This window comes from Ailuropoda melanoleuca, chromosome 2 (assembly GCF_002007445.2).
Source record: "Ailuropoda melanoleuca isolate Jingjing chromosome 2, ASM200744v2, whole genome shotgun sequence".
Lineage (NCBI taxonomy): Eukaryota > Metazoa > Chordata > Mammalia > Carnivora > Ursidae > Ailuropoda > Ailuropoda melanoleuca.
The window spans coordinates 103,657,726-103,676,497 of record NC_048219.1 but is presented as its reverse complement, the minus strand read 5'-3'; the positions used below and the strand labels follow the sequence as shown (position 1 = coordinate 103,676,497).

Below are 18,772 nucleotides of genomic sequence, written 5' to 3'. Positions count from 1 at the left end.
TTTCTAGAAAAACTTTTATTCCTACTTGTGCTTATACTTGACTTCTTTAGAGCATGACATTTGAATAAAATATACACCTTAGGAAAAATATTTTTCTTTTCAGTTATGTGTGGTTTCTGGTTATTGTACCGGCATAAAATTTAAAGCAGTAGCCAGCTGTGTCAAATTTTCTGAAGAAAGAAAATGTTCTTTAATAAACAAAGAACTTGATTTCTTTTTTTTTTTTTTAAGATTTTGTTTATTTATTTGACAGACAGACAGCCAGCGAGAGAGGGAACACAGGAGGGGAGTGGGAGAGGAAGAAGCAGGCTCCCAGCGGAGGAGCCCGAGGTGGGACTTGATCCCGGAACGCCGGGATCACACCCTGAGCCAAAGGCAGACGCTTAACGACTGCACTACCCAGGCACCCCAAGAACTTGATTTCTTAAAAGGTTTTCCTAAGCTCCCCAACCAGTGCCCCCCTAAAAAAATTCCAGCAAAATCTAATTCTCATGCTATAGAGAATCCAGCCTCCTTTAAAATAAATTAGTTGGAAGCAGTAAGACCTTGTTCTCTTTCAGTCCACTGCAGCAGGCTGTATCTTCCACCTGAATTTTTTCCTGAGAATGTCGTGAGTATAATCCTTGGCTTTCTTCTCATGTCAAGGAAATTCTCTGTAGAGTAGTGTATACTGGAAATAATTGTAGCAAACTATACTTCCAGTTTCCCATGTATAATGTTTAGTTCCATAATGTTCATGAACTGTAAGTCAGTTTCGTGATGACTGTTTTTTGGCCATAATTTAAGCAAACTGCTACTGAATGAAATTGTGTTTTCATTGAGAAAAACACAATGTAGTTTTTATAATATATTTTTTCCTAAAGGGGGGCCAATATTGTATGTTCAAATTGAAATCAATTAACCTATTAATGTTAGAAGCATTAGTATTACCTATCCTTATAGCCATGATCTTTGCCCACCAAATCACATTGAGTACTTAATATACACTAGGCTCTGTGTTCAGTGATAACATGTACTAAGTTACTTATCAAAGTAAAAGGCAACTATTATCTCCGTTTTATAGATAATAAACAGGGCCACGAGTTCATACTTACATAGCTTAAAAAAGTGGAAACAAGTTTCAATTCTACAGCATTAAGATCATAAACATTCATAACATAGGTTTGCATTTCCTGTTTGTATCTGAGGTTTTAGGTTGAGTAATTTTGGCTTCTAGACAGTGAAAATGAGGAAAATTATATTTTATCAATTTCCCAGCTATTTATTGCCTAATAGTGATGTGATTAATTTTTGTATCCCAGATTGAGAATATGGGCATATTTACATTGTTCAAGATTTGCAGCTCTGATTCTAAGTACTTTTCCATATTTATTTTACTTCACGCCATGGATATATACCTTCATTCTTAACACCGATCTTTCTTGTCCATGGTCCTGAAGTCCAGAAATTTGCATAAGGATTAACAATAGTAACAACAATGATAAAGAGCCATATTCATCAACCGTTGAGATGATTGATACTTATCATATGTGGTACCTAACACAGAGAGGTTTGTAATTCTTAAAATCTTACCCTAAATTCTCAGTTTAAAAGTTGGGAGAACTTGGTGTGCCTGGGTGGCTCAGTTGGTTAAGCATCCGACTCTTGGTTTTGGCTCAGGTCATGATCTCAGGATCATAAGATAAAGAGATAAAGCCTCACATTGGGCTCCATGTTCAGTGTGGAGTCTGCTTGAGAGTCTCTCCCTCTCCCTCGTCCCTCTGCCCTCCTGCCACTTGCAGGTTCTCTCTCTCAAATAAAATAAATACATCTTTAAAAGTTGGGAAAACTTAGTTATAAGAGAATAAAATAGCCTTATCTGTCATTAGCGAAATTTTGAGGCACAGAAAGTTAGAGGCAGACCAAAGTTGCGCAGTTGACTTGGAAATGATCTGGGAGGAAAACATAAGTATACTGTCTTATTCTCTTGCCTGTAATGATGCTACCTTGCTTTTTGGCTCTTACATTAACAAAGAAAAAAATTGTCATAAAACATTGTCATAAAAATATGAGTGGCTGAATTTTTTATCAGAATTTATCACCCATCATTGATAGCTAGATAGGTGTGACCAGTTAGCCCAACAGAATTAACTTGCTGTGGTAGAGTGATGGCAATGATGCCAATAATACCACCAATGACTCGTATTTATTGAGTGCTCACTGTGATCTTTATAAGCATCATCCACTTTAATCTTTAACCCATAGAATCTGAAGTTCCTATCATGTAGATGGAGATCCTGATACTCAGGGAGATTTAATTGCCCATTTCCTATGGCATTGTTGCAGGTTAAATATTTGAAGACAGGGTAGCACCATGGTCTGTACTCTAAGCCATTATTTTACATTGTCTTCTTTGTTCCATACCCCAATATAATCTGCTGGTAGCTAGCAAAATTGTGGGCATTATCACTACCAATGATTGATGTGAGTTCTTGTAAGACAATGATAAGAAAAAAAATAGTGGGGTCCCTGTGTGGCTCAGTCCAGTAAGCACCCTATTCTTGATCTCAGCTCAGGTCTTGATCTCAGGGTCATGAGTTCAAGCCCCACACTGGGCTCCATGCTGGGTGTGGTGCCTACTTTAAAAAAAATTCACATTTCCAATTTTTTTCCTTTGTGTAGATTTTTTCCATGTGATCTAATGAAGAACACCTTGAGTTTAATATTATTCTAAGAAAAATGCATTCAGGAAAAATTGTCATCCATTTGTAGGTGATTATGTATGGTATAGGCATAACTACTCCTTGATAGGGGAGCAATATGTCACTGACACAAATGAGCTTGAGAAATTATTAGGCCTGCCTTACCTGTGAGTTTATTTAATTGATAGTTCCAAAACCAAGACCAAACAATACACTGTGCCTTTGATGATTCTTGAGAAGTTCAAAAGGGGAATATAACAATTGCTCGCCACTCCTATACCAGATGCTGCATTATGTATTTCACATAACTTACTTTTAATTATCATATTCATTCTTCAAAAATACATATATAAATATACTTCATTTCTATGTAACTAAACTATTAATATACAGTTAGTGATTTAGAATTAAAACATACTGTTTATTTTGATTCTAAAACATCAAAAGGTATTAACTACATCAGAAGTTACAAATTTTCCCAATCTAGTCCGAATGAATTATGTGTTGTGTGTATACTCCAATATGTATAGGAGTATACATAAGAGTTCACAAAGAAGTCCGGATTTCAATCTTTTGAAATAATAGTAATCTAGAAAAATTGGCCTGCGCAACAATGTGTGTGTGTGGGGGGGCGGGTGGGTGGGTATCAGTATGCTTCTAGTTAGGCATCAAAATAGTACATTAGTCAGTGATTGTTTTAATAAAAATGTGTGGCACAGTGGACTCAAAAATATGCTATCAAAGTTTGAGGGGTGTCTGTGTGTATGTATAAATCTATTGTATTTTTAACAAATAGGCTTAGGGTAATACACAGTGTAACTTTGTCACAGTGTACTGGGGAGAGGTGCCAGGCCCAGTGAAAGAGCTAGAAAGCATGAGTTTAATTATGGCTGTGCCAGTTGCTTATTAAGGGGGTTTTGACAAGTAATTTCTGAATCCAGATAGATTCCTGAAAGTAGAAAAACTCGCAGTCCTAGGTGCAGACCGCCAAATACATAGGAAATTAAGAATTAGATAATGCTTATTATTTAGAGCAATTTGAAAAAAAAAATCGAGTAGTTTTAGTAGACTGTGTCCAAAATGATGGCTGAGTATCACATATGTCCCCCTGCAAGGCAGAAGAAGATTAAATGAAAAATAGGAAACCAAAAAGAAACTCATAAGAAAGAATGTAGTCTAGCAAGAGCAATATACTAGAAAGTTGGAGGAAACCCTGAGAAATGGAAAGCTGTTGGGATTCAGACTGATGGGTAAAAAATACTGAGGGGAAATTCTGAGACTTCTCTACAAAAATGATGTGAACAACATGCACAGAGATGCTCTACAGTGTTTATCACACCAGTGCTTGTCATAGAATTTGGAAACAAACTTCACTCTCATCAGAATGTGTTCTTTAATAAATCATGCCGTAAAAATACTTTGGGACATTCATGAAACCATTAAAATGATATTGCAGAATTGTATCCATTAATATAAAAGTTGAAAATCACATTGAATTTATTCAATAAGCATTTAGCCCCTACCAAGTATTAGCTAGTATTATGGGTGCTAAAGCGCCAATGATGATCCCAAACTAGCATGGGTTCAGCTCCTTTTGGGCTTATGGTCAGTTAAGTGAAAGACATTGATCAAGTAAATATGCAAATGGATGAATGTAAAGTTACAACTGTGAAAACGCTGTGAAAATAAAAGCGTGGTCTTAGCCAAGCATGCAAAAGGAGCACCTGATCTAACTGTCCTTCCTAAATCCTAAGGATGGGAGAATTAAGAGTTAACTATGCGTAAGTCAGGGGTTAACGATATAGGGAAGGGAAGAAGAAAAGCTATATAGCCTTTTTTTTTTCAACCTAGAAACTGAAATAAGGTATAGGTGGCTAGAGGTTAGAGAATAACAGTGAATTTGGGAGAAGTACAACTGGGGAAACTAGTATAAAAAATTGCTAGGTAACAAATACTGAATGGTTACTGTGTACCAAACACTATGCAATTATGATATAAAATACTCTCAATTTTGAGGTAGATGTGGCTATTTTCATTTCTACACATGACAACACTAAAATTAAAAATTGACCCCAGGTCACACACTCCTGGCAGAGATAGGCTTTGAATCCAGATTGAATCTTATTCACAACATCATACTCACCTTTTAGGTAGGAGACAGAACATAGTCTATTTATGATATTCCAGAATATTTATCCTAAAAATAAAATAAAGCTAGTGGCCCATTAGCATTTTAGATAAATCCCTCTGATGTTTGTGGGGACGAGTTTTCAAGAGAAGCAAGAAGGGCAGCAGGGAAACCAGTTAGAAGACTATAAAATATTGCACAAGACAGATCACTAAAGCTTGAACTAGGGAGAGGACAGTAAAGATGGGGCAAAGATCACAGAGGAAGAGATGTTTAACAAGCAAAATAGGTGGTCTTTGTGATGGATTTGTTGAGAAGTGAGAGGGAGGTGTTAAAGGGGCCTCAGATTTATGACGGATCAACTAGATGGAAGGTGAGACCCTTCTCTAAGTTGGGCACCACTGAACAAGGACCAAATGGGGACAGTGACCAAGTGCTTGATTTTCATCTTGAGTGCCTTCAAACATGTTAATGTTAAAAACAAGCAGATGAGTATATAGATCTGGAACTCTGGTGATAACTGGCTAGAGATGTATATTTGGGAGTCAACTGCGGATAGTTGACAGCTGAAACTGGGCTTGAATGAAGTTATGTACAGAGAGATATATTAATGGATATGGCCAAATGTAAATCAAACATTAACTAATTATTTCTCTGTTCCTGTAAGTATTCTATATGCTTTTTCCTTTAACTGTATTTTTTAAAGATTTTATTTATTTATTTATTTATTTATTTAATTTATTTATTTAAAGCAAGTAGGGGAGGAGGGATAGAGATGGAGACAGAGAATCTTAAGCAGACTCCCCACTGAGCCAGAGTCCTATGTGCGGCTTGATCTCACACCCCACCCTGCCCTCCCCTCTCCCAGATCATGAGCTGAGCGGAAATGAAGAGTCAAACACTTAACCAACTGAGCCACCCAGGTGCCCTGGAACCCACAACATTTTTTTTAAAAGATTTATTTATTTATTTGAGACAAAGAGAGAGTGCAGGAGGGAGAGAGGGAGAGAGAACCTAAAGCAGACTCTACACGTCCAACTCTTGATTTTGACTCAGGTCATGATCTCAGGGTCCTGGGATCAAGCTCTGCATGGGGCTCTGTGTCCAGTGGGGTAGTCTGCTTATCCCTGTCCTTCTGCTCCTTCCCCTTCTTGTGCTTGCTCTCTATCTCTTTCTCTCTCTCTCTCTTACAAATACATAAATAAATATCTTTTAAAGATTTCTCTCTCTCCCTCTTCCCCTGATTTCTCTCTCTAGTTATCTCTCTGTCAAAAAAGAAAAAAAAGAGAGAGATCTCTTTGAAAAAATGATTTAGTTTCTTTTGGTTATATATCCACAAGTGGGATTGCTGGATCAAATGGTAGTTTTATTTTAATTTTTTATTTTCCATAGTGACTATACCAGCTTACATTACTACCAACAGTGTATAGGGGTTCTCTTTTGCCACTTCTTTGCTAGAATTTGTTATATCCTTGCTTTTCAATAATAGATATCCTAACAGACATGAAGTGTAACTCATTGCGATTTTGCTTGGCATTTCCCTGATGATTAGTGATGTTGAGTACCATTTTACGTACTCATTTGCCGTTTGCCACTTGAATGTCTTTGGAAAATGTCTACTCAGATCCTTTGCCTTATTTATTTATTTATTTATTTATTTATTTATTTATTTATTTGTAATTGAGTTGTATGAGTAACCTGTGTCTTGGGTATTAACCCCTTGTCAGATATGTGCTTTGCAAATATTTCCCCCCATTCCACAGGAATGGCCACTTGGATGTCTTTGCAAGATGTCTACTCAGATCCTTTGCCTTATTTATTTATTTGTTCGTTTGTTTGTTTGTAATTGAGTTGTATGAGTTACCTGTGTCTTGGGTATTAACCCCTTGTCAGATATGTGCTTTGCAGATATTTTCCCCCATTCCACAGGAATGGGACATTGTTTTGTTGATGGTTTCCTTTGCTGTGCAGAAGCTTTTTAGTTTGATGTAGCCCTATTTTGTTTCTGCTTTTTCTGCCTTTGCTTTTGATATCAAATCTAAAATTCATTGCCAAGACCAGTAGCAAGGAACTTAACCCCAATTTTTTTTCTTCCAGGAGTTTTAGGTGTTAGGTTTTATGTTCAAGTCTTTAATCCACTTTGAGTTGATTTTTTTGCATGGCATAAGATGGTGGTCCATTTCCATTTTTTTGCTTGTGGCTCTCAGGTTTTCCCAGTACCATTTATTGGAGACTACGCTTTCCCTATTGTATATTTTCAGCTCCTTTATTGAAAATTAATTGAACATGCATACATGGGGTTCTTTCTGTACTCTCTATTTTGTTCTGTCAATCTATGCATCTGTGTTTTATGCCACTATCATACTATTTTGATTACTGTAGCCTGTAGCATAGTCTGAAATTAGGAAGTGTGATGTTTCAAGCTTTGTTCTTTCTCAAGGTTGCTTTGGGTATTTGGGGTCTTTTTTGATTTCACTCAAATTTTAGGATAGTTTTTTTTCTATTTCTGTAAAATATGTCACCAGAATTTTGAGAGATTTTGCATTGAATCTCTAGATTGTTTTGGGTAGTATGGACATTTTTTTTAAAGTAGGTTCCACACGCAACATGGGGATCGAACTCATGACTCTGAGATCAAGAGTCGCATGCTCTATAAACTGAGCCAGCCAGAAGCCCCAATATGGACATTTTTATATTAATTCTTCCAATCCTTAAACATGGAATATTTTTCCATTTATTTGTATCTCCTTCAATTCTCTCATCAATGCCGTATGAGTTTCAATGTACAGATTTTCATCCTTTTGGTTAACATTATTCCAAGTATTTTATTACTCTTGATGCTATTGTAAATGGGATTCTTAATTTCTGTTTTTGATGGCTTGTTGTTAGTGTATAGAAATGTAAATGCATTTTTTGTTGTTGTTGATTTTGTATCCAGCCACTTTTTTGAATTCATTTATTAGTCTAACAATTTTTTGGTGGAGTTTCTAGGGCTTTCTGCTTACAATATCATGTCATCTGCAACTGAAAATTATGCTTCTTTCTTCTGATTTGAATGCCTTTTATTTCTTTTTCTTTCCTTAATTGCTCTGACTAGGGTTTCTATACCATGTTGTATAAAAGTGGCAAGAAAGGGCATCCTTGGGGCGCCTGGGTGGCATAGTGGTTAAGCGTCTGCCTTCAGCTCAGGGCGTGATCCTGGCATTATGGGATCGAGCCCCACATCAGGCTCCTCTGATATGAGCCTGCTTCTTCCTCTCCCACTCCCCCTGCTTGTGTTCCCTCTCTCGCTGGCTGTCTCTATCTCTGTCGAATAAATAAATAAAATCTTTAAAAAAAAAAAAAAGAAAGAAAGGGCATCCTTGTCTTGTTTGGATCTTAGAGGAAAAGCTTTCATTTTTCACCATTGAGCATGATGCTGGCTGTGGGATGTCATTTATGGACTTTATTGTGTAGAGGTGTTTCCTCTATACCTGATTTGTTTTACTGTTTTTATCATTGAAGTGATGTTGAATTTTTAAATGCTTTTTCTGCATCTGTTTAGATGACCATATGGTTTTCATCTTTTATTTTGTTAATGTGGTGTACCACATTTATGGACTGTCATATGTTGAACCATCCTTGTACCCCAAGAATTAATCCCACTTGATCATAGTAGATATCATTTTAATGTACTGTTGAATTTTCTTCGTGAATATTTTTTTGAGGGTTTTGCATCTGTGTTCATCAGGGACATCAGCCTGTAGCTTCCTTTCCTTGCAGTATATCATCTACTTGGGTATGAGGGTAATACTGGCCTCATAAGATGAGTTTGGAAGTGTTCTCTCTTCTTGTGTTTTTTGGTAGAGCTGGAGAAGTTTGGGCATTAATTCTTCTTTAAATGCTTGGTAGAATTCACCAATGAAGCTATCCTGTCCTGGTCTTTTCATTGTTGAGAATTTTTTTGATTACTGATTGAATCTCCTTACTAGTAAGTGTTCTGCTCAGATTTTCTATTTCTTCATGATTCAGCCTTGGTAGTTTGTATGTTTTCAGGAATTCATACATTTCATCTAGGTAAATGAAGTTTAAGAAACACTGAGGAAAAAAGTTAAAATTTGTCATGATAGAATAAATATCATTGTACATGTTGCAGAGTGTAAAGGCAAGCATTCAAAGATGGGGCCAGGGTTTCATGTCTGGATTAAGAGGTTTTTCTCATCTCATTCTTTTGCCAGGCTCGTTCCACTTGGCTGATGACCACTTTCTCTGACTCTCTGATAGTATCATCTCCATCAAAATTCTTTGTCAAATATGTCATCTGACAGCAATGCAAGCTGGTGACAGAACTTGTCAACAAAGCTTGCATTCAGTTTTACTGGCTCTTCAACAAACAGAGTGTGTATGATAAGCATCTTGTCACTTAGAATGCTCTTGTCATCTGCCTCATTTGCAGATTTCGTTGTCATGATGCAGTGAGCAAATTCTGGGAGGTGAGCTAGACTAAGTATGATTTTCTGTCACTGTGTATCATACACTATTTGGTATGTTCTTTATTTAGAAATTTAATCACTACAGGTCTATATACATATCTTTATGAGTTGTACATATGTGTGAACGTATGCCAAACTGTTATGTTGAATTGGACACATTTCTGCAAAGACGCAAAGAGAAAAAGAAGTCAGTGAGATCCTCTGCTTCTGTTTTGAGTTAGAAAAGTTGCCACTTGGTCATCATGTGGTTCTGTTCTATATTTCTATGAAAATCATTTCAGACCTAGTAAACCCATATTTTGAAATTTCATACTTATAAGTATACTGTCATCTAATCTATATAGCAAAATAAAACTTAACAAGCATGAACAAAATCTTCAAACTGTCAATGTAGTGTTGTGTTAGGTAATCTTATTTGGCTTTGAAGTACTTAATACTTTTGAAATGACACTTCACTGAGCACTTCTATCTATAACAGAGTTTATTAAAATGCTCATTTTGACTACTTATAACTGTTGTATCAATTCAGTATTTCCAGTAGTAGTCAGAGGAAGCACAATTTGATTAAATATCTTGAAGTAGGAAATTGATTTCAGAGCAAAAGTTGCTATTTCAAATTACTTATTTGGACCTCAGATTTTGCTTGTTAATGGAGTTACCTTTGTATAACCAATTGTAATAGGTTAAACTTTCTATGTGGCATAATGGATGTTTTCCTGTCTAAAGAACTACATATTTCAAGTAAGTCAAAACACAAGAAATCACCAAAACAGGGCACATAAATATTGACTGTGGATACCAAGGTACATTTCATATTTATATTAAAGTCTGGAAACCCCATATAAATAGCCACGTTCCCAGGACATTCTTATACTCTGTGAATGCAGGAAGATACTACATCTTGCATTATTATGACATCAAGACACTTGGATTGGATTGATTTCTCTAGGTTAAATTTTAAATTGTTGCATAGAGTCATATCTGAAGTGCACATATGCTTTCCTTTTTTCAACTTACGTAAAATAAAATGTGTTCTGGATCATCTGAATTATCTACACATGTAAGATTCTAAGGATGTAATGAAATAAAGTGTATTTTTCATTTCAGTCCAGATTATTTTTAGCAAAAATTATTTATTAAAGTGAGGTTAGGCTTCAGAATACATGAAATCATTTAGAAATATTTATCTTGCAGTTAAGGTATATGCTGATTCTTATGTTTGAAATTCAAACTGTTTTTCTTTTTTCCTTTTGTTAAGTTTGTTGAGATATAATTTACATTCAGCAAAGTTCATTCTTGTCAGTGAACTGTTCTCAATTTTGACAAATGCATACACCATGTAACTACTATCAGAATTAAAATACATCAGAGTTCCCTAAAACTCTCTTGTGTCCCTCTTTGTGTCCCACCGTTCTTTGACTGTCAGTTCTTCACAGCTACTGACATGTTTCTGTCTATAGTTTTGTCCTTTCCAAATTGTCCTAAAAATAAAATCATACAATATGTAGCTTTTAGGGGCTGGCTTCTGTAACTTAACATAATGCATTTGATTTTTCCTTCATGCTGTTGGGTGTATCAGTAGTCCTTTCCTTTTATTGATAAACAGCATCCCATTGCATGGCTATACTGTGGTTTGCTCAGCCTTTTTCTCCTTTCTTTTGATTTTGTAGGTACTGTTCCTCCCATCAACACTTAGCATTCTATTAACACCCTAATTATAATTTTCTCTACTTTTATTTTCTTTTAGGATTTTTCTAATAAGCTTTCATTATTTAAGTCTTTGGAAACAGGAAGCTTTATCAACTTATATTTTTTGTATAATTTTTTTTTATTTCTTTTTTTTTTTTAAGATGTTATTTATTTATGCAACAGAGATAGAGACAGCCAGTGAGAGAGGGAACACAAACAGGGGGAGTGGGAGAGGAAGAAGCAGGCTCANTTTTGTTTACATTTTCATTTTAGTAAGTATTACATTTAATGAAAAATAAATCATATTAGAAAATATTCTTTTGAAACCCCCAAGATCTGGTAATAATTTATTGTACTTTTTAGGGGATACTTTTTTTGGTATCAAAATAATTGTAAAAATTTGAAACTATAGACACACAAAGACTATGAGGAGAAAAGTCTGTATTGCTTTAATACCGTTTATGGTTTGCTGGAATAGAAATACAATAAAGGGGCNATATTTTTTGTTTACATTTTCATTTTAGTAAGTATTACATTTAATGAAAAATAAACCATATTAGAAAATATTCTATTGAAACCCCCAAGATCTGGTAATAATTTATTGTACCTTTTAGGGGATACTTTTTTTGGTATCAAAATAATTGTAAAAATTTGAAACTATAGACACACGAACTATGAGGAGAAAAGTCTGTATTGCTTTAATACCGTTTATGGTTTGCTGGAATAGAAATACAATAAAGGGGCACCTGGGTGGCTCAGTCATTAAGCTTCTGCCTTCGGCTCAGGGCATGATCCAAGTGTCCTGGGATGGAGCCCCGCTTCAGGCTCCCTGTTCTGCTGGGAGCCTGCTTCTTCCTCTCCCACTCCCCCTGCTTGTTTTCCCTCTCTCTCTGGCTGTCTCTGACAAATAAATAAATAAAATCTTAAAAAAAATACAAAAATATTTTTTCAACCTCTAATGTCTGTAAACTCAATCTCAAGGACTGAGGACTAATGACTTACCTTGGAAGTTTTAAAAGTGAGACCAAAACTAGTTAATTTAGTTAACTTACTTAGGAGAAGCAAGCTGAAGCTATGGAGTATGGATGAGAAAGATGATTCAGTGTTCCAAGCATTAAAGAAAAAAAAAAGTGAACACTTTAATTTATATTTGAACTAGGACATATCCTTCCAGGGAGTTTTCTACTTTTATTAGACTATATGCTACTGTGTTTCATGTAGAGTTAAAACTGAGATATTTAAAATTCTCTAGGAGAAAAGTAGCATAGGTCTATAGACTAAAAAATAAATTACATACACATAATTACTGATCTAAGTTTTTGAAATACAGAAAAGTAATTCTAAACTCAGTAGCTTAAAACAAGAATATGCATATTATTTTACCTTTATTAAATCTATATGAAAATATCATAACATGCTTTCTGCTTATAAATGAGTATACCTGTCCTATGGCACATATATTTGTGATCTTTTTGTTGTTGTTGGTATACTCCTCACATTTTCCCATGAAGAATTTTTTTATACTGCAATTCGTAATAATATTTAATTTTTTGTACAATTTATACATCCATTTAGAATTGAAAGGGACTTTATCGCCCTAATCAAATACCTCATTCTTCTGAAGAAACCCTCTCTTGAATGGTTAGTGAACAGAAGTGTTCCAAGAATTATAAGAGCTCCAAGACTCAGTTCTGGAGAATGTCTCCTATTCCTCATTGCATCACTCAGATACAATGAAGTTAACCAGAAGTAATTTTCTATACTTTTGTTTGGAACAAGCTCTAGCCCCCAAATCTTTTCACTCAAGAAACAGACACATAGAAAGTAAATCTAGTCTCTTGGTTCACCTTTTTCTGTGATTCTTGCCTTGCTTCCTTGTCACATTCCAGGATCTGTACTCTGGGTCAGTCCCACCCTATTTTTCTCAGACTAGGGGTTCTCATAGTTTGGTGGGTAGAAAATCATCTGTAGAGTTGATAATGCACACAGAGGTCCAGGCTTGTATGGACTGGACCTTTAGATTTTTATAAATTCTGTGTGTGATTTTCACGCCCACTGAAGTTGAGAATCCCTGGTCTAGGGTCCTGCATGGACATCCACATGGGCCCTTCCAGTCTTTCTCACTCTAATCAAGAAAACATGCTTTGGTGAGCACAGTCTTCCTAAGGCCTACTCCATTTTTTTGTTCTAAATCTATGTCATTCGCCTCCATTGAACAGAATCACACTTTCTACCTTAATATTCAAGAACTTTGGCCTAACTTTCTAGCCTGTGTCCCTTTACTCTAACACCACTGAACTCCTTACCTTTGGGAGGCAATGCTAAAAGTGTGGTTTCTAACATAACATAATAAAACATTATTATTACAAAAAAAAAGTGTGGTTTCAGCTCTTAGAGACTTGAGTTAAAATCATAGTTATTCCTAATAGAAGTTTTCTGGGCTTTCCTTTTTTTCCTCTGGAAAAGCAACAATAGAGTTTTTATTAGTTTTAAATACAATATACATAACATGTTGAGCCTAGGGAAGACGGCACTGAATTAACCTAGGGATGCTTAAATGTCAGGCTAGTCCCCAGAAGTGCCACTCTGTCCCTTTTCTTATTAATTATTTTGCTTATGATGTTTCAGCTGATCCCCTGGTTTGAGCTTGCACATACTTTGATGTCCAGGTTTGATTTCACAAACTCCCCGAAGTCTTCTGTGGTTTCCCCAGTGTCATGTCCTCTCTTCCTCCTCTGCACATGTGCACTGCGGTCATGGGGCCGCTGTTGTGAAAGGAATGCTCACATATGTGAGTGTATTTCCTACAGTATCTTCACATGAGGCAAAGGAGCTAATTTTATTCCTTTTCAAAATCACTGCACATGACAAGCTCCCGAAAATGCTTATTGAATTCAATGAATACACTCATTTTGAGCTCTTAATCTGTACAGCATTAATATTTCCCAATAATCGTAATAACAGCTGCTGTTTATTCAGTAACTAATATGTACCAGCCTTGCTAATAATTTTATGCATGTTTCATCATTGGATAGCCTTAGAACAGCCACCCTGAGATGTAGGTTTCTTAACTCCATTTTATACATGGAGCAATTTGAGACTCAGAAAAGTTAAGTAACTTGAATTGTTACACTAGCTGTTAGGGACCAGAGCTGGGCCATAAATATAGATGCTTAGCAACTTCATTGATAGTGTCCATAATCATCTTAATCTTGACTGTAGATTATCTTTTCCAAAAAAATGAACTTAAAGTGGCAAAGCCGATGAGTGACTATCTTGTCCTATTTTCAAGGCTTACATTGACAGAATTTATTTTCTAATACAAAATCAAAGGCGATCTTGCAAACACATTAAAGAAGGTTTGTAATTGGGTTAGACCACGTGGGCCTATGTGCACACACACGTGTGTATGTAAAGTTTGTCTACATGTGGTTCAGCTGAGGTTAGTTAAGTGGTATTCTGTTCTCCAGTAACTGCTTCCACTGTGCTTTCTGGAAGCACAGCATGTGCACAGGATGCTAATCCCCATATAATTTCTTTAGCATCCTCTGACTCCAGCAAAACTTCTCTATCTCTGGCACACCAAATAAGGGGATGCAGCCTCTGCTTTTCTCTACCCTGCACACACCCACCCCACCTCTGTTTTCCTGCCTGTCTCTTGACACTTCTGCCCCAGCAGTAACAGGGGCTTTCACACAGAAAATTTCAGACACCAGATATCAGGTAATCCTCAAATTAGTAGGAAGTTTAGTGAAAGGAGTGGGGAAATGTTTTCATGTCACTTCAACCTTAAAAAAAGGGGTGGATTCTAGTAAGTGGTAGGATGAAGTTGAAGAAATGGCTATTTTCTCTCAAATTCAGTTATTCCCAGTTTTATTATCAAGATCAGTATTTATCATTTTTATCTCTGGCTTGAAGTAGGAAATTCATTTTGCATCACAATTAAGTTCTCTGCCTCTCTCCCTCTCTTATACTCACACACACCTCCAAAATACCTTAAAAAAAAAAAACTACAACCCAAACCTGATCCTTTTCTGAATTACACACCCTGCACTATAATTTCTCTTCTATTCAATCCTATCAGTTTTCAAGACATTTGTTTCATGACCCACTAAACTGATTAGATAACCTTTGAATGGGTCAAGTCCCACAGTTCATAAAACATGGTTGTAGAACGTAAAGACTAATAAACACATTGGCCTTTCTCTCCCCGGTACAGTGGATTCTAGATCAATAGCTGGACTTTCCTAAAATTGGTCCTGAAAATTTTGAACCTTAATTCTCAGCAAGAGTTTTCTCTGCCCTAATCCATGGACTACTGGGGAACATTAGGAGCCAAGAAAATAGCAGTTACTATGTCCTGGCAACTGCTCCTTAGGGCCACTTTAACTAGAGGATAGGGTGTGTGTGTGTGTGTGTGTGTGCGCGTGCGTGTATCTGCGTGTGTGTGCGCACACACTTATGTTTATTAATCCAATTTTATTGTTTTCCCTGAATATGACAATAATACATAATGCCGAATTATCCTGAAATATATAAATGAAAAAAAAATGTCCAGTCTTTCTCACTCCTGCAGACTAAGCACTATTTCAGATGTTTTTCAGACCCTAGACAATTCACAGACACACTCATGCACACTTGTATTTGGTAGTCTTCTCATTTCTGCCAGGGCTTTATTTATTCTAGAAGTTGATCATCATGGACAACATGACCTTGGCATAAAAGTCAGCTCTTGCTCTAAAGTTTAAACTAGCACCTCCCTATTGCCTTGAAGGGTAGATTTATGATATCTCTGGGATGAGAACATGATCTTTAGACTCTATTAGCCTTTCCTTACCTTCTCTCTCATTTAAGACGAAAATGCTTAGGCTTTTCTTTTTAACTTTTTTTTTTCTTAGCTTTTATTGTACACTTGCTAATTTTATTCTCAGTGTGACCTCTCAGATATCCACAGGGAAAAGCAAATTGCTCTAGAAAATCTCTGTGCAATGAAGTTCAGAAAACAGACTTCTCTTTGTGAGAATAATATGGGCTGGAAAATGGTTCACGGGGGCACAAAAACCCCTGTGCCTACCAAGAGTGAAGGAGACTAATGGTAATGATCTGGACAGTAAAAGTAGTAATAAAGGGGCCCTGGGTGGCTCAGATGGTCAAGCATCTGCCTTTGGCCCAGGTCATGATCCCATGGTCCTGAGATTGAGCCCCACGTCTGGCTCCCTGCTCCCTTGGGAAATCTGCTTCTCTCTTGCCCTCTGTCCCTGCCCTCATTCCTGCTCTCTCACTCTCTCTCAAATAAATAAAATATTTAAAAAAATAGTAATAAAAACTTCACCTCAATTTTTTTTTAAGAATTTGTCATTTGAGTTATTAGGGTGTAGGTGTCTGCTTTCGAATTTCCAGGAAAAGAAAAAAAAAACAAAAATGGAAACTACAGATGGAGGGAAACTGTTTGGTACAGACTCCTTTAAAGCATTATAATTCTATTTTAAAATCAAGTTGCCTTACTTGATTATTTCAAAGAAAAGTATATGATGTCATTTTCTGAGATGCTATAGTTTATCCTAAAGTTGAAATTTGATGCTATGACCCCAAAAGTACATATTGTGGGATGGCTTTCTCAGTGCTTAAGTCAGTTTCATGGGTGATTTACAGTGGAATGTTCAAATTGCTAAGTCCCCACCATCATTCCTTATCTCATGACTAAACCTAAAATCTCACTCTTTTTTTTTTTTTAAGATTTATTGATTTATTTGAGAGAGATAGTGAGCAAGAGAGAGTAGAAGCCATGGGGGGCGGTGGCAGAGGGAGAAGGAGGAGCAGACTCCCTGCTGAGCAGGGAGCCTGATTTGGGACTCAATCCCAGGAACTTCCCAGGAACCAGGGATCATGATCTGAGCTAAAGGCAGACCCTTAACTGACTGAGCTACCCAAGTGCCCTAAAGCTTCACTCTTGACAAAGAAGTGCAGGGAAACAACCAAAAGAAAGTCCGTACACGTTCTTCCCTTTAAACACACACACACAAACACACACACACACAAACATACACACACACACACACACACAGGTCTCTCAATGTCTGTGATGATGATCGTAACCATGTATCAAGAGTTTTTTGTGTGTCTTCCTGATACAAGGTTAAACATTGTTGTTAAATCCTCAAAGCAAAACATTGAGATAAATATTCTCAGTGTTTTACAAATAAAAAAGTTTCAAGAAGTTTCTTACCGCTTTAACATCATGCTGGTAGAGCTTTTAACCCAAGTTCTCAAGAATATCCTCTGGACATGGTTGTCAGGCATATGTGTTCATGTCCAGTTGCCCTTTGTTAGTTAATCGTGGATGCCTTTCAGGCATCTGGTGGGAATCCAGTAGTTGCTTAATAATAATGAAGATGAAGATGGTGAGTCGTGATTTCTTCGGTCCTCTTATTTCCAGGCAACGTGTTTGTGTTATTAATAACTCCCTAAACAAGCATCAGGGGTTCTCATTTGCTTTCTTTTTCCATGGCAGACTTTACTGACAGATCCCATCTTTCTCTCCAGGACAGTCCCCTCACACACAGCACTTCAGCCAGCCGTCGCCATCAGTTGTTAATGACATAAAAAATTGAGACCATTGTGCCATTCTGCCTTTCTCCCATGCAATGACTCTTCTACTCTGATGATTGAAAGGATAGTTTTGAGTTTTTAACTCCAGTCTCTAAGAGATGTGTTGATTGGCAAGAGACACTTAATAGGCATTGTGTAGAATAAGCTGGTTAACTCATAGGAGACCCTTTGTCATGGAGGGTAAGTTAAGTCAGCTTTGTCCATTAATGAGAACAACTGTAACATCTTAGTGTTAATGGTGAGTTAAGAATTTGAGGGAAGGACCTTACATTTATACTCTCGATGTTAGGATTGGACATGAACAACATGAGTTCAAGATAAAGATCTCATTGTTTTCCTGGCAGCCCCTTAATGGATAATATCTAGCACAACCACCACAATAATAATAAAACTTTCCTGCCTTCCTTCTATGAAGCTAAGGTCTTTACTAGCGACTCCCTACACACTCAAATGCAATTTTCACAAAAACCTTATAAAAAAATCTTATGAATAGAGCCACAATAACTATGATTTACTCTTCAGTAACATACTAATAACTGGCAAATCCTGCACTAAATAGCAGTTCTGGTTCTCCATCTCTAAAGCTTATTATGATACAACAGAGAACTTGATGATAGCAGTGCCTTTTCATAGCAAACAGAAAATGAGCAGTTTTTCTAGTATCTCCAAGACTAACTTTTTACAAACTGCATGTTTAAACATTTCATTAGGCCGTGACATTTTGATTATCCTTGGTAGCTGTGAGTTTTCTCTATCTTTTTCTTAACTTTTTCTCTGAAGAACACAACCCACCTCATTTCTGACATCCTCAGAATCTTGCTTTGTGTAGATTTTGATATAAAACAGTAATGTACTTATTCATAAAATATGTTCTTAGGTATTGTGATTTACAACGCATCAGTAATAGCTCATTGAACTCCCTGTGCTCCCCATCAGCACTGGTGATGTTTGTGCTGGGAATTGTGTAGTCATGGCATCATAATGAGAGAGATGTTGCGAGTTAGCCTTCTGCTGTCAGCAAGCCACTTCCAGCTCTCCCTGACTTTTTGTTGGACTTATTTGGGCTTCCTATGACAGAGGAACACTTTATACTTTGGTCTAGAACTGTCCTTATGTCTATTTTTTCTGTTAATTGTTTGACTTCAAATCAACCAACCCTTCTGTGCCTTAAACTGTATCTTGAAAATAGGGAT

At 36.5% G+C, this 18,772-nt stretch overlaps 1 protein-coding gene across 2 annotated transcripts in view; it reads left to right on the top strand.

Annotated features, from left to right (window-relative positions):
* Window positions 1-18,772, top strand: part of DPP10 (dipeptidyl peptidase like 10) — a 632,664-nt gene that overhangs the window by 54,159 nt on the left and 559,733 nt on the right. The gene's annotated exons all lie outside the window — the stretch shown is intronic.